This window comes from Tupaia chinensis, unplaced genomic scaffold (genome assembly GCF_000334495.1).
Source record: "Tupaia chinensis unplaced genomic scaffold, TupChi_1.0 Scaffold000604_1, whole genome shotgun sequence".
Classification (NCBI taxonomy): domain Eukaryota; kingdom Metazoa; phylum Chordata; class Mammalia; order Scandentia; family Tupaiidae; genus Tupaia; species Tupaia belangeri.
This window is the reverse complement of record NW_006160122.1, coordinates 293,413-308,480: the sequence shown is the minus strand read 5'-3', so window position 1 is coordinate 308,480 and position 15,068 is coordinate 293,413. Positions and strand designations below refer to the sequence as shown.

Below are 15,068 nucleotides of genomic sequence, written 5' to 3'. Positions count from 1 at the left end.
ATCTGCAGCCTCTTCGAATTCTTAGACTGGACCCAAAGGGCAGTCCTGGCAGCAGGCACTGCTGTCCACCCCTTCGCCCCGGCTGCTGCTCAGTTGGCCAGGGCCAGCTTTAACAAGCTAACCTGGCCAGAAGCACCAGGGCTGGGCCCTGGGAAGGGTGGTGCTGAGCTATGGATGCTGGACCAGCAAAACAATCAGGACGGGTGAGGGCTGAGATTTGGCTCCATTGAAATAACGGTCTATGGAGCCAGCAGATGGCACCATGGTTACTTCCCTGGACTCCCACATAGTCCACCACAGTTCAAGTCCCAGACCCAGCAGCTTCAAACTCCTGTCAGGCATGTGTGCGTGCGTGCCCAAAATCCCGAGAGGAGAATGGAGGAGAAGGGACTGCGGCGTGGCCATCCCCCCGGGGGGTGATTTCTCAGTTTCTGTCTCTCTGTCCCTCTGTCTCTTGCCGGTGAGTGCACACAGCCTATAGCAAAAATTTCTCTTAAAAAAAAGGGGGGGAGAAGAATAACCCACTCAGTGGGACCCCTGGAGACCAAGTGGGCGTGTAAGCACTGACACAGCAGCTCAACACTCACACTTTTGCCCAAACGTGTGTGCACAAGCATGCACTGACACACCCACAGTCGCCTGCACTCTCATGACTCATTCCCCCTGGCACACATAGTGCACTCACACGTGCACACACAGGACAAGGATGCATTCACGTATGGCCACACTCAGTAACGTAGCAAGGGCCTGTGTGTGATTTGTGATGAGTTTGGTTTTCCTAATGAATATTTTTTGCAAAACTAATTAGGAGGGATTGAAGCCCAGAGCAGAGCTAATGAGCTATGCAAATACCCTGGCATCAGCCCGGCTGGTGATGTGCAGGGATGTCTCAAGCTAGAGTCGGGGAAGAGACTCTCGCCCCCGCCTGGGGCTCTCTCTACAGCAGGGAGACCCAGTACAGGTCTTGCAGCCTCCTCCCCTCAGGGGACTGCAGCTGGGAAGGAGGGGTAGCTGGGGGCACCCTGTGGAGGGAGTGGTGCCTTTGAGCATTGGGCCTCAAACTTCAGCCTCGGACCCCCTGGAGGGCTGCCCCCACTTCCTGGGCTTAACTCCTGAGGTCTGGGCTGGGATCTGAGACTCTGCATTTCTTAAAAAGCTCCCAGGTGATGCTTCCGGTCTAGGGGCCACACTCTGGGACGCCCGCCTTTGAGGCGTCCCACTGCAGCCTCTGCTTCAAGAAGGTACCTACCTGGGATATGAGCTCATAGGGTTTGAGTGAACATGGGGTTGACCCAGGAGACTCCAAAGACTGTCTAGACCCGGCCCTCCGCGAGAAAGGGCCATCACATCAAAGAGGATTGAAACCCTCGGAGTCCAACAAGCAGAGACCCCTGCCTCAATTTCATGTCTTATCTGGGCAGCGGTCAAGCTCGTTCCCTCCCTGAGCCTGGGCAGCTGGGACCCCCATTGGACCAAGGAGGATCTTAAGGTTCAGAGAGGCAAAGGAGTCCACATGCCTGTGGTCACCCAAGGAGAGCTGGGGTCTTTGCTCAGGTTCCCAGCCACCCTTTGCAGTAAGCTTTCTGCTCTGCCTCACAGGGACAAAGTCCAAAGAAGTCCTCCGAAGGGTTCAGAGGATATGGCTGTCATGACGAAATCTGGCACCCCCCACAGGTTGCATCAGTAGCATTAAGCCCCAGGAACTGAGCTTCCGGCTCTTCCCACGTTGTCCCTCTAAGCCTCACAACATACTGTAGAGAAAAGCCCCAGCCCTCTCTCAGCCCCAGCGAGCCATGGAGCCGTGGCCACACACACGCCGGGGAAGGAGGCAGGTGCCATGCCACGCAGAACCACTGCAGACCAGGCTGCTTCCCTCCACCCACCTGGCTGGCCCCATTGGTGGCCTGGCCTGCCACAGTGCCACGCCCTGGTCCTCACACCTCACAGCTGCCTGTGGAATGCTGCTGTCACCAGGGTCAGTAGGCAGGACTGTGGGGGGCTGGGGGTGGCTCCTTGGACAAGCGTCTCCCTCAGGTTAAAGGCACTTGTTCTTGGAATTAACCTGGCAACACACAGGAGAAACTCAACAGCCACCTCCCCCCTCACCGCCTCTCCCGGCCCCTTCTCCGGACTGCCCTGGCTGGGACTCGGAGCTTCCATTCCTAAGCTAATCAGCAACAGCTGGTCCAGTCGGTGACCAAGGTGGGCCAGGCCAGGCCAGGGCAGGACACGGGAAGGAACTCCAGCCCCCGGAGCATGAGCAAACCTGCGGAACTTGCACCCTTGCTCCACACACGCTGGGCCTCAGACCGCTGGACACAGATGCCCACAGGCGAGACGTTTGCTCATCACATATTGACACCCACAGTCCACCAAGCACACCACAACCTTACAGTAACCCCGCCACGTCACCGGTTTACAGGAAGGACACAGACACCAGGAGGGAAGCGCCTTGCTAAAGCTCACCCAGCTGGCAACTGAGCCGGGATTTGAACCTATTCCACTTTGACTTTAAAGCCTGTTTGTCCCTACTTTGTTATACCTTCCTCATGAATTGTCTTCCTTGAGAACTCCTACCCATCCCTCAAAGCCTGGCGTCCCAGGGTCACCCCATGTAACGGCACTATTTCCACAACGCCATCCCCAGTTCTCTCGCTCCCCCTCACCTGGCCAGGGCTCGTCATTCTTATCTCCGTTCTAGACGAAGCCTGGACTTAGCGGGTGACTTCTGGCTGGAGGCCCAGGAAAGCCTGCACTCTGCTAACGAGCCCTCTTCCTTAAACCGGCAGCCCCAACCTTTTCGGCACCAGGGTCCGGTGTCGTGGAAGACAATTTTTCCATGGACTCTGGGTGGGAGGAACGGGGTCGGGATGATCCCAGCACATCACACATACCGTGCACTCAATTTCTGATATTCGGCTCATGGTAGGGTTCGTGCTGTGAGAAAAAGCAGTCGCTGATCCAGCAGGGGGCGGTCATGTGAGCAAGGGGGAGTGTCTGTAAATGCCGAGGAAGCCTGGCTTCCCGCTACTTACCCCCTGCCCTGCAGCCTGGGTCCCGACAGGGACTGGAGCCCCATCTTTAACCACAAATGCAAGGGATAATAGCGAAGTGACCACTTACTATTAGCAGGACCGGTGCCCGATGTCCCCAGGGCAGCACTCCTGCCACACCCCTACCCCTGAACCTCACCGCCACGAGCGGGGCGGTGATCACAAGACATGTCCGAGACATCCCTCACACCCCTCCCTCCAGGAGACGGAGGCGAATTCCCCTTTCCTTGAGTGTGGGCTGGACTTAGCGACTTGCTTCCAACGAAGCAATGGGACAAAAAGAGTACAACTAACCAGAAACCAAGCCTAGGCGCTGTGTCTTGTTCGTCGCTCACGCTTTCCTGGACCACATCCTGGGAGAAGTCACACCACAAGGACGTCCGGATAGGACGTGGCAAGGAACGAAGACCTCCTAGCGACAGTGAGGAATGGCCGTGCGCCTGCAGCCATGTGGGTGAGCCACCCTGGAGTCAGCCCCTCCAGCCCCAGCTGACATTCTGACACAGCCCCGTCATCACTTTGGCCCAGAGCCACACCCCCTAAGCCACTCCCAAATTCTGCCCCTCAGAGACTATGACTAATCGGTTTGCTGTTTTAAGGCCACCAAGCGTTGGGGGCATTTGTTACACAGCAATAGAGAGCCAAAGCGGTGGCCAGGCCCCATGAGCAGGGACGCCATTGGAGGATGGGTTGAAAAGGGTGAGGCTGGATGCCGGGCTCTGCTTTGGGCTCTAAAATTTCGACATGGCTTAGGCTGCTATTCCACTCGGAATGGGCTGCAGGGGGCCTTGTCTGAAGGCTCGTTTTCATAACAAACTCATTGCTTTGATTTCAAATTTTATCCCAGAGTCATTTTGGAGGGGAAATGCTGATGGAGGTTGTGGGGGGCTCAAGTCCCCCAAAGTTGCATCTCGACACTAACACTATTGGCTCAGCTCTTAATCCCACCTCCAGAGCCTTTCCCTGGGGAGGCAAGAAGGGACAAGCTCCAAAGAAGCCCTTCGTAACCTTGACTGCCAGGACTAGCTCAGGACCCTCCTGGTCTCACCCAGCCTGGGCTCTTTGTGTTTACATCTATTAGAAATGACGACGAGGGCCAGCCCCGTGGAGCAGCAGTTGGTGCAGTGCTCAGAGAGCTGGATCCCACATGCGACTGTGGTTCACACCCCGGCACCAGTGCCCTGAGAGTGCGCCAGGTGCATGTGTGTGCATGCCCAAGAGCTCAGTGGGATGGAGAAGTGGAGAGGAACCGCAGCGTGACTGCCACTCTCCCTCTCTGTCTCCCTCTAGCAAGTACACGCACCCACTGACACATAATAATAATACTAATAATAATGAAGTGCTGACCGAGAGGCCGGAGAGAGGCCTCCCTGGGTACTCTGGGCACACAGGTGCCCGCGGCCTAGCTGAAGCTGGGATGCACCATGGCATCAAGAGCCTGTTGGATTTCTCTCTCTCTCCCGTGAAATAGATCCACTTAGAGAGCATGACGATGTAATCATGAGGGCGGCATAAATATCCTGTCCCTCCACCTTCCCTGCCCGTCAACTCCAGGGGAACAGGGCCCCGCCTGCTTGCTCCCCACTGGATCCTCAACACCGATGCTCAAAAGTTCCGTTCCGAGTGACAGCTACTAACCGCCCAAGAACCCGACATCAGAAATGACCTTCAGCTACAGGCAAAGTCTTCCACCACCCCATTGCCTGCCTCGACAGGAGCGTGGCTTGTCACCCGGACACACGGCAGCCTGGGGACACGCACACAACCACACACCCTCACTTTCAGGCACGTGGCATGCTGTCACCTATAGCTACACGCAGGCACATGGGGCCACTTGGTCACACGCAGGCAGAGGGCAGTGCGTTCCCTCCCGCCCACTCACACTCCACGCGCAGACACACGCGTGCAGACTCATTAACTCACTCGCGGGAGTCACACAGTGTGACAGCATGACACGCACCGCAGCCAGTCACACACTCACACCCACACCCTAGCACACCTGGGGCCACACGTGCTGTCACACCGTGTACGTGCAGGGCAGCGCGCCTCACCACGCCCCTGTGTAACCCATGCACTCACACGCACAGCGGGGCCACTGCAGCGGCCACTTCTAAAAGCTGGGGGAGGACAGCCCTGCTCTGCCCTCGGAGTGCTCTCTCCCCAGCACCCCGGGTCTCTGCCTTCCAGCCCACTCTGCCCCTCCTTGGCCATCTGCCCTCCAGCCCAGTTCATCCCCGCTCCCAGGTCGTAGTTCAAGGCTAGAGCAGCCGGGAAAGGCACGACTGAGGCTGGCCAGGGCCCACTGGGCAGCACTGTTTACCACCGCACGGCCGCCTGGTGATTACTGCTTTTTATGCATTTCCATATAAAATGACTCACTCCATTCGGGAAGAATTTTAATGAGAAAGCCCCACCAACAATGAGACCAGCTGGGTAATGAGGAACCTCTGTCGTTACTAGATGTGAGCACACCCCACGTGGAAAGAGGAAGGTGATCACACGCAGGAGCCAAGCTTGCTGGGGGGTGCTGGGAGAACTCCCGGAAAGGGCCCCGGTGGGCGTGTCCGTGTGTGAGATGTGCTTGCTCAGGTGTGTCTCTAAGTTTCGTGTTTGTGGGGCGTGTGTGTCTATTCCGGTTTTCTGTTGCTGCATAACAAATTACTCAAAATGAAGCGGCTAAAACAATCATCGCTTTATTGTAAAGCACTATTTTAGGGACTGAAAGTCGGGGCTCGGTCCTGCTGGGAAGTGCTCCCGTGTCCCCCGGAGTGTCAGTGGGAATGGCAGGGATGAGCCAGAGGGTGGAGAGGGCTAGAGAGCCGAGACGGTTTCCCGCACACTTGCCAGGACAGGCTCGACCGCCGAGAGCACCAGCAGGACCCCGGCAGGACTGTCACAGGGTCCTGACTTCCAGCATGGAGGCTGGGAGCTGAGAGAGAGAGAGTCCTAACGGGCGGGAGCTATACAAAGATCCCTAGGACTAGCCTCAGCAGTCTGTAAGCCCAGCCCGGGGTCACCGGGAGGAATTAGACTTGACCTTTCAACAGGAAGAGTGGTAAACTGGGCAGCCGTCTGTAACCCACCACACTTAACCCTTAACCTTGCGGGGAGAGGCCCTGGATTCCAGAGGGCGTTAGAGGTTTGAATCCCTCCGCCTCAGTTCACAAACTGTATGGCTTTCGGCAACCCCATAACTTCTCGGAGCCTCAGTTCCCGTGTGTCAAATGCGGTTGCTGTGAGGACTTGCGTGTCAGCTTCAGTCCATCTACGGCGGCGACCTAGGTGCCCACGGCCCGGGCACCTCCTCCCACTCTCCCTTGCCCTCCTGCCCGGGGCCACACACCTGCGGTGATTCTTGTACCGGGAATGGGCAGGGGCACTCCTTGGACTCCTGACAGGCTCCTGAGGTCACATCAGAACCCAGCCCCCAGCAGCCTGCCTCTACACCATCTACACTGGCACCAAGGCCCAGGGTGAGCCCTCGAGCTTCCACCATCTGCTCCAGCTGGGTTTAGCTAGAGGCAGCTTCATCGGTTCAGGGCTGTCCTTGGCTAACAATGGCGTTAATTTTTCATTTGTTTGTTTGATTTTCCGCAGTGAATGAGGAATGTTGGGAGGACATCTGGAGCTGCCCCAGGCTGCGGGACGCAGAGCACAGTGGCAGCGATGACAGCTCAGAACACAGCACTCACACGGCAGGCACATCCACACACCCACAAACACACAGATCTGGTACACACTTGCATGTCTGCATGCACTCATACATGTGTGCATGTGTGCATGCTTCTACACACATGCAAACACACCAAACCTATACATAGGTGCTCCTGTGCATGTGTGTGCGTTCACACACATGAACCCTTATTTGTGTGGCCATGCCTACATGCTTACACACACTTGCACATACACAGTATCATGGCCACGTCACCAGGATTTAGCTAAGGCTTCAGTCCCTAGAACGTCCCCATGAGCTCTGTTCTGCTGTTCTGTACCCAGAGTCAGGCCAGTGACAGCCGGGTCTGCCCTGCAGCTCAGAGTGGGATTCCACCTCCCCCGCACCACCTGCAGACACGGGCTCTGGGGCTCCCCGCCACTCCCTGCCCTGCTCCCACCCCAGTCTTCACCCTGCCCACGAGCCTTCCTATGGCCTGACCCTGTCCCAGGCCTGACAGAACAGCTGCCCTCCCTGCCATGCACCCCAGGCTGGAGACCCATAGCACGGGACAGTCACACCCTCCCTCACAGTCTGCACAATTATGGAACGAGAGGCATGGCGCAAAACCATCCCCAGAGGCCAGCTCGCCCCAGGGACCCAGGCTCGTGTGCGCAGGCCCATGTACACCCGGGGGGTGGGCTGCGTGTCTGCTTATGCCTGCAAACATCTGCACGTGTGTGTGTGTGTGCACGTGTTCATGGACCTGTACTGCCAGGTCTGCCTCTCCATGGCAGAGCGTCTGCACGTCGCTGGGTCTGTGACTACACGTGTCTGTCATCTACTCTTGTAAGTGTGCCTACGGGTTTCTGTGTCTGTCTGTGTGCTTCCCGGTCACTGTGTGTCCCTGTAACTGCGGGTGTCCTTACACGGCTGTGTGTCTGCAAAGCTCTGTGTGTTGGTGGACAACTTATGCATATCTCTGTGCTTTTGTACATATGAAAGTGTGTCTGTACCTGGTGTGTCAGTGTGTGTGAACATGGCTGCACGTCAGTGCGTGTGTCAGAATGTGTGTGTCAGTGTGTCTGTCCACGTATGTGCTGGTGTGTCTGTGTGTCAGTGTGTCTGAGTGTATCAGTGTGTCTGTCCGTGTGTGTCTCTGTGCATCAGTGTGTCTGTCTTGGAGTGTGTCAGTGTGTCTGCTCATGTGTGTGTCTCTGCATCAATGTGTCTGGGTATGTGTCAGTGTGTCTGTCGTGTGTGTCTATGTGTCTGTCTATGTGCACCAGAGTGTCTGTCTGAGCCTACATGCTGAGGCAGGGTGAATGTGGGCGGCTGGTCAGTGTCAGGGCCACTCACTGGCCCATCTTGGGCTCCAGCCCAACTCTGCCCAGCTGTCCAGCCAGGCCAGGGGAGGGGTGCCCAGAGAGCAGGGAGCCCCCATGTGCAGGCCTCGCCCAGCTGTGGGGTGTCGCTCAGAAGCATGGAGGAGCAGGGGCTGTCCTGAGGCCCACTGTGGCCTGGCCGTCTGCAGGCCCTCTGCCCCCCACAGGCCGCAGCTGGCCGACTCTGAAAACAGTGAGGGAGACCTCGTGCTGTGTCCTCGACGTGCCCTGGTGTCCTGGGGCTCCTCCTCTGCATGTGCGTGTGTCTGTCATGGATCAACGCCCTGCCCCTCTCCCATCCGAGCTTCCTATCAGTGTGTGTGCCCATGTCAGCGCACACAAACAGCCCACCACCCATCAACCTCGTCCTGCTCAGCTCTGTCGAGCATTGACAGGGTCTCCACATTCCCTCTCCCTGTCCCCTCCCTCGTGGGCAAGGGCAAAACCCCGCACTGGCGGCTGAATGAGGGGCTTTTTGTGATGGCTACAAACCCCATGGGCCAGCATGGGGTGGTTACAGCGGCGTTACAGGACATAGGGGTGTTCTGAGCGGCCCAGAGGCGGACCAGGCTCACCCTCCGGAGCACTGCATGCTCAGGGAGCCCAGAGCCTTCGCTCTCTGCCACCCTCTCGCCATCACCACTTCCTTCCTGAGACTTCTCCAGGTGCACAGCTATAGCTCCACCACTGACCTGCCACCCCAGAGCTCCAGACACCTCAGCTCAAAACAGCCCAAACCGACCTACATCTGAGTGGCCAAGCCTGAGTCTGTTGCCATCTCTGGTCCAATCAGCAATGGCTGGGGGCGGGTCACATGGGACCCTGGCTGCAGGGCCCGCCCCTTGGGTATGCCTAGCAGGCAATGAGGTGCCTGTTCAGCCAGGTGAGGCACCCCGGTTCTTGAGCATACAGGCCTGACTCGACTGTGAGCAGGTCTGACGGGGGTCAGTCCGTTTCAGAGTCACCAAGTGATGCCGGAGCTCAGAGGCTGTGAGCTGCCGACCAAGATGGAGACCTGGGGCCGCGCACGTTAGGGTCTTGTCCCCAGAGCACCCTGCTTTAGTTTCTGATGATCTGCACCTTCCACAGCCCAGAGGCAGCCCTGGGCCCACCCCGGCAGCATGGCTCTCATCTGGTCACTCCCTGGCCCCACTTACAACTCCCGCCTCTCACAAGGCGCAGGCCAGGCCCTGCACGAACTGGCATCTCCTCTTTCAGACCCACAGTCCACACCATCCTCTGACTTCCCTCAGCCCCCCACCTCCACTCACCCTGGTCCCATCCCTGCACATCACCATCTCAGAGGACACCCACTTGGGGACCTCCGAGAGCTGGCATCCGGGCCGGTGAGGAAGAGCTCCTCATAGCCCACGCTGCAGGCACTGCCTGTCCTTCCCTGGAGTGAAACGGACAGCAAGCCCCTGGTTCTGATTGGACTCCCCGTGCAGGCTTCTCCCCCAGAACAGGGCAAAGGCCTCTCAACTGGGGCACCCCTACAAGCAAGCGCTGCCAGCACCCTTCAGCACATCCCTGAGAGCTCGGACTTCAAAGCAACCCTTCTCCACCCTCAGGGTAAGAACTCGGATCACCAGTTTGCTGAGAATCAGAATCCCACGGCTAGCTGACAAGGATCACCACCGCTGCAGATGGTTCCTGTTGCCTAGTGGTTAAGGAAGCTGAATCCCACACGGCTGATAGCTGTTCAAATCCTGGCTTCGACAACTTGACAAACAGACCGGGCATGTGTGCACGCGTGCCCAAACTCCCAACGGAATGAGAAACGGAGGAGTGCAATGTGACCACACCCCATTGTGACTGTGGGGCGCTTTCTCCCTCTCCCTCTTTCTCTCTGTCTCTCTCTGGCGAGTGCACATGCCCTCTGGCAACGATTTAAAAAGGTATAGCTGACATTCCCTGATCACTAGCATCGGGCACTGCCCTAACCATTCTAGGAGTTTTTTTTTTTATTCCTGCGGCCTGTAAGGTCGATCTTACACCCATTTTTTAACTAAGACAATGAAGGCTCAAAGGTTGGGTGACTTGCTCAAGGATCCCCAGCTAATAAGTGGCAGAGCCAGGATTCACATAGAAAGCCTGTCCAGCCTCCAAGGCAGACCCGAACCTCCGCCTGCACTGGTGGGTTAGGGGAGCGATGGGCTGGTGTCTGCTTAGATCTCTGGCTGTTCGGAGGGTCAGGTGGTCGAGTCGTCAAGTGATAGTCAGCTAGTAGGGTGGGCAGTGTGAGCTGACCGGGGCGGTTTCCCCGGGTGAGAAACCCTCCACCTGAATCCCAGTGGTGACTCCTGAGTGTCTAGACAAATTCTCTCCAGGAGGGAATATGGAACCCATTGATGCGTCTTCCTTCCCTCTTTCCTTCTCGCTGCCCAGCCAAGTCAGAACATGCAAGGAGGCCCAGGGAGGGTTGTCTCCTTCATCCGAATGCTGCAATGCAACGGGGAAGAAGGACGCAGTCACCGGGAGGGGCAGTGAGGAACTCAGTGCTGTCACCCTGGGATGCACCGGGTGACACTGCCCCTGGCTAACTAGCAGGGGCGGGGGTCACTAGGTGAGCCATGGCTGGGAGGCCGCAGTGCGGAGAACAGGAGCCCAGTGCCTGGAGCGGCCCACCTCGTCCTGCCCGGAAAAAGGTCATGTGCTTCGATATGAGTAATTAATTTCCTCCGAGCCGCATTGAAAAGGTTAACCTGATTTATGGGACGCAATTGAGTGTAGAATGGGTTGTGTATCTTGTAAAAGGCCCGTTCCGGCATCTGAGTCTATAGACTCACCCGCGGCTGGGCGTCAGCTGGGACCTGGCCCTACCTTTTATGCTTTTCTGTGGAATCCCAGTGAGAACCCCGCAGAGCCACATCCGGCCAGGAGGTTTGTCTCCCGGGTTCCAAATGCTCATGCAGGGTCACAGGTGACAGCAAAGGAGAGTGCCTCTGCTCCTGTCACCCCCAGCTCTGCACAGCCTCCACCTTCATCTGCAACAGCCCAGGGTCCAGGAAGAAAAGCTCCGTCCGGGCTGCAGCTCTGCGTCCCAGGCCGGGCTCCTCCACTGACTCTCTGGCCTTGGTGCTGGCCACACCGTGTCCCCACCTCTAAGATGGGGCAAAGAGCCCTGGCCCTCTTTCCTTCTCTCTGGTCACTCACCAGCTGTGTGAACACGGGCAAGTTACCTAACCTCTGTGGGCCTTCCTTTCCTCATCAGCAAGCTGGAAAAGCAGTAGTACCTCATAGGGGTGCTGTGAGGGTCACATGATCCGTGTTATGAAGAGCTTAGGTCACACTGAATGGTGCATATGGGCTTGTTCTGTAAGTTAACACCAGGAGGTCCGCGGTGGGGTGCCTAACCAGGCCGGCACCTGGCCAGCACTGTCACCGGAGGCTTGGCTCCGAGCTGAGGAGGGCCTCGGTGGCCCAGGGCTCCATGGGAAACAGCAGACAGAGCAGGAGGCTGCTGTGGCTGGGAGAAGCTCTTCCTTTCGCACGTCTGTGTTTCCTCGCCCACATGTGAGCTCTGCTCCCAGTCAGCCGGTCTAGCACCACCTCGTGGCTCGTCTGACATCCGCATGTGACAGCTCTGAGCCCCTGGGGAGTGAAGCGAAGCTATGTGGCCTTCACGGCCTGCCAGGCGCTAGCGGGAGAGGGGAAACGCTGCACAGGACCTGCCCAGGAACCGCCTAGCCGAGAGCATCTCCACTCTGTGTCCCGGAGGTGTAAGATGGTGCGGAGGTCCACATGCATAGGTCACGCGTGTGTGTCTGTGTGACAACTGACTAAGGGATCACTTAGAACAGTGCCTGGCACACAGAGAGCGTTGTGTGTACATGCGTGCGCATTCTCACGTCTGAATGCCCTGTAAATGTGGGCACATAGATTGTTTACATGCCTCTGTCTGTGTTTATGAGTGCTTGCATGTGTACACGTGCATACCTCAGAATCTGCGTGTCATATGTTTATGTATGCAGACTTGTCAGTGTGGAGTACTATAATGGACGTACAGGAATGTCCACGTGTCTGCATGAATATGTCCACGAGCATGTGGGTGTCTTGGGATATATTTATGCACTGCCATTGAGTGGGGCGTTTGCACTCGTTTTCTTTGCTGCACAGCAAATCGCGTGAACACCCAGTTCTTAGCTCAGTCTCCCTGGGTCAGGCCCCCGGACGTGGCCCTGCTGGTGCTCTGCTCCGGTCTCCGAGGGCTGCGAGGAGGGGCTGGCCGACTGAACCCTAATCTGAGGCTGGTGTTCTCTGACAGGCTCGGGGGGTCGTGGCAGCTTGCGTTTCCTTACAGCTTTGGTGGTTTTTTCAAGGCCAGAAGGTGCTTGCTTGCTCTCTCTCTGACCTCCAGACCCTCTTTTAAGGGCTCACCTGATCAAGTCAGACCCTCCCAGGAGAACATCCCTTCTAATAAACTCCAAGGCAACTGATTAGGGACCTTAATTACATCTGGAAATCCCTTCGCTTTTTCCATTAAACATAACTGAATCATAGGAGTGATAACTCATCATGCTCACGGGTCCCCCCCCCCACTGAATGGGGGTTACACAGGGCATGTACACTGGGGGTGGACCCGCAGGGACCATCGTAGGATCTGGCCCACCATGGTGTGTATTACATATATGATATTATATACGTGTACATGCGTGGGTGTGTTTCCTTGTCTTTGTATGTATGAGTGATTGTGGGCAGTGGTGCACGTGCATATGGCCTATGAAGTATGTGTATTCATGAGTGGGTGCCTGTGTATACACACATTACACACGAGCGTGCTATTCTGTAAGCTGCATTCTTCCCATGGAGTTGCAGGTTTCTAAAATAAAGATTGGGAACTCCAAGTCCAGAACTTCTTCCTCCATCAGGACCCAGGACTCTTTCAACGTGAGGATTTCCCAGCTCTCTTCCCTGAGGAGGGGCTTCCCGAGACAGGGTCTGCACTTCCTGCCCTGTGCCTCATGCGGCATCTGGTCTACCTCTCAGAGAGGCTGAGCTGTCACTGTGCCTGCCTGTCACATCCACAGGCATGCGCTCTCCTCTCTCTCTCTCTCTCTCTCTCTCTCTCTCTCTCCTCTCTCTCTCTCTCGCCCCTTCTCTCTCTCCCATGACTCACTGAGGCAGAATCTGGGACAGCTCTTACTCCTGCTCCCCGAGGGTAGGCTCCCCGGACACGCTCCCTCCCCAGTCTGCCACGACATTTCAAAGCACTGCTCTTACCAAAAACGGGTCAAAAGGCTGAGATCCCTCTACTCTCACTCCCCACCCCTGAGCCAAGGCCCTGCTGGGGACCCACACAGCCTTGTCACCAGGGAACGACTCAGTGGCCTCATACTCAGGAGATGCTGAGGCCACTGTGAAGGTGGCAAGGAAGTTGTCCATGACCAAATAGGTTTGGGGGTCCCACTCCAGACCCCTTTGGAGCTTCGCATTGCAAATTAGCACCGCAAAGGCTAGGAGAAGGCCTGCAGACAGCAGGGCAGGGCGACACTCAGCCCAGATCTGGGGAGTGAGAAGGTGACCGCTCTGACACGCTATGGGTCAGCAGCTGTAGAGAAGATCACTTCTCCAGACTCTGCCAGCCCGGACTCTGTCTGAATGGCCATCTCCTTCGCTGGAGGCAGAAGATAGGAAAGTGTCCGAGCTCCTTGGGACAGCCAGGTGAGGGGAGGAGCATGGCCGCAGGGCTGAGCTGTCAGAGGCACTCAGGCTAAGCTGGCGTGTGCTGAGAATAAGCGGGTGGGGCTGTGAGGCAGAGCCGGGTCAGGGTCAGGGACACAGGTCCATCCTGGCACTTCCCTGGCCCCTCACAGGCCCGGTGTGCTTCTGTCCTTGAGAGTTCCTCGTGCTCGATCACAATTCATAAGCTCATGTTTCCAGATTCTATGCATCAAAGCGCTCGGATTTAGCATCACCCTGAGCCTGACACAGGCCCCTCGAGGCGCCTTGGCTGAGCACAGGGCCGAAGCTTGTCCCAGGTCACCAGGGGCCTCGTTTCTGGGTTCGGGGGCCTCTGGGAGCCTCAGGAGGCAGTGCCTGAATAAAAGCTTCTTGTGTATGGGAAGAACGTGGGAGTGGGGGAGGACCCCCAACATGGACATCCGGGTCATGTATGAGTCAGAGGAGCAGCAGGGCTGCCAGACGGTCACCGGGCAGCATGGCCGGCCACCCTGGCCCCACACCTCGCCCTGTCCTCCTTTCTCCCCACCACCTTGGAACCCCTCCCCAGCAAACCTCCACAGCTGCACCAGGAACCTTCCACCGAGGGCGTGGGCGCTGGCCAGGAACGGAAGCAGGTCTTTGCCCCCTTCATCATTCAGAAGCGCTGCATCACCACCGGCCCGATTCCCAATTCCAGCTGGAGGTGAGGGAAGGAGCAGCCATACAAGGGGATGGGCCACCCGGACGGTGCCTGGAACGGCCCCCTGCCCTCCGCCATGGTGCAGCACGTGGTCCGCTCTCTAGTGGGGCAGTGTGTGCCGAGTGTTCACACACACACACACACACACACCTGCTGCATCTGTGTGTCCAGTTGTGTCTCTTACTGCACTGCCTCTGGGTCTAGACTCGCACATCTGTGTACACACGTGTGATTGTGATTCTACACTGCTGTGGGTGTCTGTGTCTCTGCTTGCTCTCTGTAAGTCTCTGCCCTTCTCGATTGTGTGTCCCTGTGACTCCTGTTGCTGTCTGTGTACACATATGCATCTGTGTCACTCTTGCTATTTTACTATTAGTAGTACTTGAGGGAGGGTGTGCTCACCAGAAAGAGAGAGCATGCCTCAATGGGGCATGGTCACACCACAATCCTTTTTCCTCATTTCTCCACCCCATCAGGATTAGGGGCACACATACACACACACACACACACACCTGCTGCATCTGTGTGTCCAGTTGTGTCTCTTACTGCACTGCCTCTGGGTCTAGACTCGCACATCTGTGTACACACGTGTGATTGTGATTCTACACTGCTGT

At 57.0% G+C, this 15,068-nt stretch overlaps 1 long non-coding RNA gene across 1 annotated transcript in view; it reads right to left on the bottom strand.

The window, feature by feature from the left end:
* Window positions 1–3,482, bottom strand: part of LOC102471482 (uncharacterized) — a 9,488-nt gene extending 6,006 nt beyond the window's left edge. The window contains exon 1 of the long non-coding RNA XR_336007.2: window positions 3,348–3,482. This is a non-coding gene — a long non-coding RNA (uncharacterized LOC102471482). The remainder of the gene's footprint in view (window positions 1–3,347) is intronic.
* Window positions 3,483–15,068: the final 11,586 nt, after the last annotated feature.